Source organism: Chanodichthys erythropterus, chromosome 7 (assembly GCF_024489055.1).
Source record: "Chanodichthys erythropterus isolate Z2021 chromosome 7, ASM2448905v1, whole genome shotgun sequence".
Classification (NCBI taxonomy): domain Eukaryota; kingdom Metazoa; phylum Chordata; class Actinopteri; order Cypriniformes; family Xenocyprididae; genus Chanodichthys; species Chanodichthys erythropterus.
Window position 1 is genome coordinate 920,489 of NC_090227.1, and position 7,286 is coordinate 927,774.

General features: G+C 36.2%; 1 protein-coding gene across 2 annotated transcripts in view; it reads left to right on the forward strand.

Annotated features, from left to right (window-relative positions):
- Positions 1 to 6,360, forward strand: part of cd276 (CD276 molecule) — a 112,817-nt gene extending 106,457 nt beyond the window's left edge. For both annotated transcript variants that reach the window (XM_067388909.1, XM_067388912.1), the window contains one exon: positions 5,366 to 6,360. The gene's annotated coding sequence lies outside the window, so the exon portion shown is untranslated. The remainder of the gene's footprint in view (positions 1 to 5,365) is intronic.
- The last annotated feature ends 926 nt before the right edge of the window (positions 6,361 to 7,286 follow it).

Here is a 7,286-nt window from a genome sequence, read left to right on the forward strand (position 1 = left end):
TGAGTCACATGAAGCTGGAGTCAGCGCATCAAGAGCCACCACACTCAGACATCTTCAGGAAAAGGACTATCAAGCCACTTCTGAAACAGAAACAACATCAGAAGCATCTTACCTGGGCTAAGGAGAAAAAGAACTGGACCGTGAACAGTGGTCGAAAGTCCTCTTTTCAGATAAAAGTAAATTTTGCATTTCATGTTGAAATCATAGTCCCAGAGTCTGAAGGAAGACTGGAGAGGCACAGAATCCAAGCTGCTTGAAGTCTAATGGGAAGTTTCTGAAGTCAGTAATGATTTGGGGGGCCGTGACATCTGCTGGTGTTGGTCCATTGTGCTTTATCAAGTGCAAAGTCAATGCAGCCATCTTCCAGGAGATTTTGGAGCACTTTATGCTTCCATCTGCTCACAAGCTTTATGGAGATGCTGATTTCCTTTTCCAGCAGGACTTTAGCACCTGCCCACAGTGCAAAAACCACTTCCAAGTGGTTTGCTGACCATGATATTACTGTGTTTTATTGGCCAGCCAACATGCCTGACCCCTGAATCTATGGGATATTTTCAAGAGAAAGATGAGAAACAGTCGATCCAACAATATACAGATGATCTGAAGGCTCAATAGTGCCTCAGCAGTGCCACAGGCTGATCACTTCATGCCACACTTCACTGATGCTGTAATTTGTGCTAGAGCAAGTCATTTGCTGTATTATGTGCTGCCGACCAAGTATTGAGTGTACAAATGAACATACTTTAAAGAACTTGAACTTTTCTGTTTTGAAAATCCATTTTTTGATTGATCTTAGGAAATATTCTAATATTTTGAGATACTGGATTTTGGACTTTCATGAGCTGTACGCTCTAATCATCAAAATAAAATAAAAAATAAAAAACTTTTGAAATGTTTTACTTTACATGTAGGGAATCTAGAATATATGAAAGTTTCATTTTTAAAAATAATTTACAATAAAAAAATGAACTTTTTCATGATATTCTAATTATATGACCAGCACCTGTACATTGTCTGGGTCAAAATTATTGATTTTTCTTTTATGCCAAAAATCATTAGGATATTAAGTAAAGATCTTGTTCCATGAAGATATTTTGTAAATTTCCTACCATAAATATATCAAAAATATATTTTTAAGAGTGGATATGAATTGCTAAGTTGACTTGATTTGGACAACTTTAAAGGCGATTTTCTAAATATTTTGATTTTTCAGATTCCAGATTTTCCAAATATTGTCCTATCCTAACAAACCATACATCAATGATGTTTAAATCTCAATTTCAAAAATATTGACCCTTGTTTGACTGGTTTTGTGGTCCAGGGTCACATATATAAAAAAAAATTTACTAGCAATTTCTGACTGAAAGTCTAAACACCAATTTTCCTAACATAAATTTTAAAGCTAGGGTAGGCAATGTTAACACTTTTTTGTTATTCTGGTTGAAACTCTCTCCACATCCTGATAGTAATAGAAGTGGTCTAAATATTAAAAATATTAAAATATATTCTGTGGGAGTTTCAGGACCAAAAAAATGTAAATCCAATCATTATATTCAGTCGTAAATACTGTAATTAAAAGATTGCAATCCGTGACGCTCTACTCGGAATTATGTGTTTCTATGGCAACATTATTAACACCGAAATGAATCTACAGCAGTCAGGTGATACAAGACAAAGCTCTTTAAGTTGTTTATACGTTCATTATTATTGTAATGTGCTTTGAGACATGAGGACATTAATGCCGTCTCTCATGATGCTTTGCAGACTCTGCTCAGGCTGTGTTTTGGAGGTGTGGCTTTGTAGACGTTCAAAGCTATCTTGCTATTGCTAGCCTCTGTGAAATTACCTACCCTACCTTAAATCTAATACATATTTCTCTAATATAAATGTAAGTATATTATCTTAAAAGGTCATTTTTGCATCACTATAGCATTACATTATATTAAATCCAAAATGGCTTACATTGCATTCGAGATATACATTTTATCAGTCCATGTGGAATTGAACCCATGGCCTTGCCATAGCTAGTGCCATGATCTTCTGTTCAACACTGAGTCTGTGTTGAGATCAGGGTAATGCACAGAAACCTCCCCATGCTCTAGAAACAACAGCGAATCTTCATGTCACCTCCAAACCTCTGATGGTACAAAGGATCCAGAAGAGACAAAGTCAGGAATCTCTCAAGGCGTTCCGGCTGACTTGAGCACGGATGACGGGACAGAAAAAGAGTTACTGCCTTGTGCATGAGCTTCACTCAATATTTTCCCTTTGTCCGCCATCAGATCAAGTTGAATCAAACACAAAATGAGCAGTATGTGCTTGACAGTTAAAGAGGAGGGTTTCAGGGAAGCAAATAACTTCCGAAAAGCATCCCGTTTTATTTTAACAGACTGCTTTGTAATGAAAAGATGTGAGCAGGTCAAGTTACGCTGCTCCGCGGTTCATCAAAACATGTATTTCTGACTCTCGACATGGGAATTAGATGTGGAATGATTGATTTGGAGTGAAATATGGAGAAAACATTTGTCAGCGAATCATCCATTTTGTGAAAAATTCACTCTTTTTTCAAAGACGACCTTTGAAACACTTTGATATATTTTAATGAAATGTGATTGTTATTAATTCTGCACTCAGTTCATTCAACACGAACAGTGAGCAATATATTTATTAACCCTTTTCATTGTTAGTTAATAAAAAGATTCATGTTTATGTTAGTTCACAGTGCATTAACAAATGTCAACAGATACAGATGTGTTACTGATTAACATTAACTAAGATTTTTCAATGCTGTAGAACTAATGTTAACACTTGAATCCTCATGATAAAGTGTTACCCATTCATGTTTTATTCTTAAATCAATACATTTTTTAGCCCTAAATATGAGATTTGCTTGATTAGAATGAGTCGAAGCACCAAAATAAAGCAAATTTGCAGAAGTACACAAAGGTATATTGTACTGTATCAGCATAACTCTGAACATCACACGCAGCTTTTGCTCAGGGATCCATTTTGTATGGAAAATCTCTCTTCTGCTTCTGTTTGTTCAGTCTCAACACACACCGCAGGTACATGGCTGATTGACTCTAATTATGTATCTAAACGAACCAACTTCGTTCTCCAGCCTGCAATATTGGTTTTCCTCAAATCTTAAAGTTGCAGGGGCTTGTGTGTGACATAATTAAGTTCTGTCCAAGTTAATTCTCTGGCAGGTTTAATGATGCATTTAAAGCTATTCCTCTAGCAGCATTAGCGCTCCGCAGGGAATGAAGTGCAGCTGAGTGCATTAAAAGTTTGAACGTACCTGCTGTAATGTTTTAGGGATTGGTGATTGGATAAGATTGGAACATTGGTGCCTAATGAAAGCCATCTAAGCCTTGCCTGTGCATCGGTCTTTTAAAGGTGTCTCATTGTGATGGCGGGAATGACGAGAAGTTCTGGACTTCAGTTCATCATGATGCTTCACAAGAGCATTCTTAAGGTTTCTAGGATTTTTTTCCAGGTTCACATCTTCTTGCGCTTGAACAGACATATCCAAACAAAATTATGTCAAAATGGCAAGTATCCTTGTAAATATAGTCAGTTATGTGTTAAGTGAACGTAAACAGTAGAGAAATAAAATGCATGTGTATCAGTATATTGGATCCGTGCATCGGCTCTTAAAGTGACAGCAGCCTAATAAACCTGCTGATCTCTGTGTTATTAATGTTAATCAAACAACAAAAGACAAAGACCAATCACCCATTGCTCTTGATTTAATAACTTTTGTAACTTTAATAAGGATTAATCTGTTTCAAAAATGTTTATGGCTGGTAAATTTTCTTAAGTCAACAGTCACTGGCAGGTGTGGCATTAAGTTAGTTTTAGGCCCTGGTTATATCGTCATCTGCTCTACTACATGATGATGTTGCAGGCCGTTCCAAACAAGCATTTATTGTCAGCTAAGTCCACTTAAACAGATATCTCAGGGAGTAGGGGGCAGTGAACACTGCGCAGGGACCCTGGCTTCACTTTTAGACATGCACTATCGAACTTCCCTGAGCACTTCCCCTCGAGGGAATCCCCGCCGCCATTTTGAAGTGCGTTCAATTTTGTCAAGTGGATGAGGAAAGTGTATTTGGATGGACCCTCGACCCCTTGACACTTGTGCAACATAAGCAATGACGTACATCCGAATGAACGAGATGAAGGGAAGTTAGGGAGGGAAGGGCGTTAAAAAATTTGACTAAAATTGGACAGTCACTCGGAACGCAACTCCAGACTGTTCATCTTTCACCTCCATCACTGAAAATGCAGTATGGACTCTCTACCATCACCTGTGCTTGAAATATGAAATTGCACATTTCTCTGGACATAATTCATTATTTGTTGGTTTACTGTCATAAATCGGACTAAGAAAACCCAGATTTTCATGTTCTGTTTATTTTCAATTAAAAATTAAACTACAAATCTTCAGCAGTCTTATCTTTAAATATGGCCTCTGCTTACATAAATACTGTACACTGTTCTGGAAAACATTGCCTGGAATTTGTCGCATATTTGTCATCAATGGTTATACCAGTGTTATTTTAGTATCACTTATATATATAATTTATTTTTTTGCTTTCATTTTAATATTAGTTAACATTTTCACATTGTGCTTTTTTTTTGTCATAAACTAAACGAAAATAAGAAATATTGATTCGGCAACTAACTAAAATAAAATAAGATTATTTTAAAATATTGTATTTCCGTTGACATTTATTACTAATGTAAAATGTTATTGTTTTTTTGTTTTTTTTACAGTTAAATTTTTAATTTGGTTTACTATAATAATAACCGTGGGTGACAGTAAGAGATTATACTGTATATATGTATGTTATATTTATACATTCAGTGCATCAGTGATTCTTTTCTTTCTTTCCTCTACTGTGTTTCTGAATAAAAACCCAAAAATGCAAATTCTGTCATCATTTACTCACCCTTATGTCTTTCTGAACCTGTTTGACTTTTATCTTTGAAACATAAATGAAGATCATTTTAATGAAACCTGATCAATTTCTGTCCCTCCATTGAAAGCAACCAAAACGTTCATGCTTAAAAATGTTCGCAAAGACATCATAAAAGTAATGCATATGAATCAAGCCGTTCTGAAGAGACAGATTTTCATTTAGGCTTGCATTCACATGCAAACATGATCAGAGCACATGCATGGAGCAAATATGGTGAATGGAAGCTTGGAAACATGATATGAAAAATATCTTTGTGTTGCGAAGATGAGGGCAAGTAAATGAAGGCACAATTTTAATTTTTAACTATCCAGTTTCCTTTAAGTGCTAAAGTAGCATCCATTCTCCTCTTCTAAAGCCTGTCTTTCTTTGTGTTTCAGATCAGTCAGCGAGTGACACGAGCACGAACCATTCCTCCGATCCAGCAGCGTTTCATAAGGGATTTAAACTTGCGTGTTTCACGCATGGATAGTAAAACTTTACATTTTGACATTTCACTCAATTTAATTCCTGTGTGCATGAGGGAAGCCGCATGTGGGGTGAAACAGAGCAACGACTGACCGATTGATCATAAAAACCCACCCATGCTTCAATTCATACGCCAAACTGGACTGAACTATAAAGGTATGAGAAGAACCCAGACAGAAAACCTCCCTTTCATATTTCCCCACTCATTCCTAAATAACATCAAGAGCCTGTCCTCATTTATCTCTCCCACCTTTGCTCATCCTCGAGCGTCTGAGATGTATGGCATGAGATTGTAATTGTATGCAGAACGTGTTAAAGGGGAAATCTGTTTGAAAAGCATTGGTTCTGACAAGCTCTCGGCTCCAGCACTGACACCAGCTCTGCATTAGGACAGAAGCTCCATGCAACATCTCTGACCTAATAGAAAGTGAGTAGCTTAAAAAAGCAGCCGGCGAACCGTCAGCATCTCAGACGAGAAAGCGCTGGATTTCTCTCCTTCCCTCTCTTGCTAGCTCCTTACGACCGGCCTAATTAATGCCTGCCCGTGAAGTAACTTGTAGCTGTCAGCGTCTGCCTGCTCTGCAAAAATCCAATAACTTCAGGGAGCAATTTAGATGGAACACCAGCTAAGCTCCTGAAAACTATGAATGCTGCATATGAGACACGCCCCGCGTCCTGCGCTGAGATCGCTTGTGTTCATGTGTGTAACTCCACATCTGGAATGAATTGCAGATTGTATTTTTATTTTTTCTGTTTTGTTTTTTTTTATATATATAATTTCGTCAGGTACTTTGAATATTGGATATATTTGAATTTGAAATGTGCCAAAAATAATTGGAGGCTTTATTGCAAACATGTTGTGCCTGTCTTTTAGTATGTATGTAAATTAAAATGGTTCTCACTCTTAGACGTTTCCTTGAATACCTGCTTATTCAAAAGCACATTTTTTTCATGTTTTTGAAAGAGTCTTTTCTGCTCACCAAGGCTGCATTTCTTTGATCAAAAATACAGTAAAAATAGAGAAATATTATTACAATTTAAAATAACTGTATTCTATGTGAATATATAGTAAAGTGTAATTTATTCCTGTGATCAAATCTGAATTTTCAGCCTCATTACTAGTCTTCAGTGTCACATGATCCTTCAGAAATTTCTTGCTGCTCAAGAAACATTTCTTATTGTTTGATCAATTTAATGTGTCCATGCTGTTTTTTTTTTTGTTTTTTTTTAAATCTTGACTATATATATATATATATATATATATATATATATATATATATATATATATATATATATATATATATATATATATATATATATATATAAAATTCATCAATTTTTTTTTTCTATTTGCAGGTTTAATGAGATTGTGTATTCTGTCTGACCCTATTTATAGGCTATTTCTGTGATTTGGAAGCCCGTCAGAACTGATATAGATACAGTATCTCACAGAAGTGAGCACACCCCTCACATTTTTGTAAATATTGTATTATATCTTTTTATGTGACAACACTGAAGAAATGACACTTTGCTACAATGTGAAGTAGTGAGTGCACAGCTTGTATAACAGTGTAAATTTGCTGTCCCTTCAAAATAACTCAACACACAGCCATTAATGTCTAAACCGCTGGCCACAAAAAAATAGTACACTCCTAAGTGAAAATGTCCAAATTGTGCCCAAAGTGTCAATATTTTGTGTGGCCACCATTATTTTCCAGCTCTGTCTTAACCCTCTTGGGCATGGAGTTCACCAGAGCTTCACAGGATGCCACTGGAGTCCTCTTCCACTCCTCCATGAAGACATCACAGAGCTGGTGTATGTTAGAGACCTTG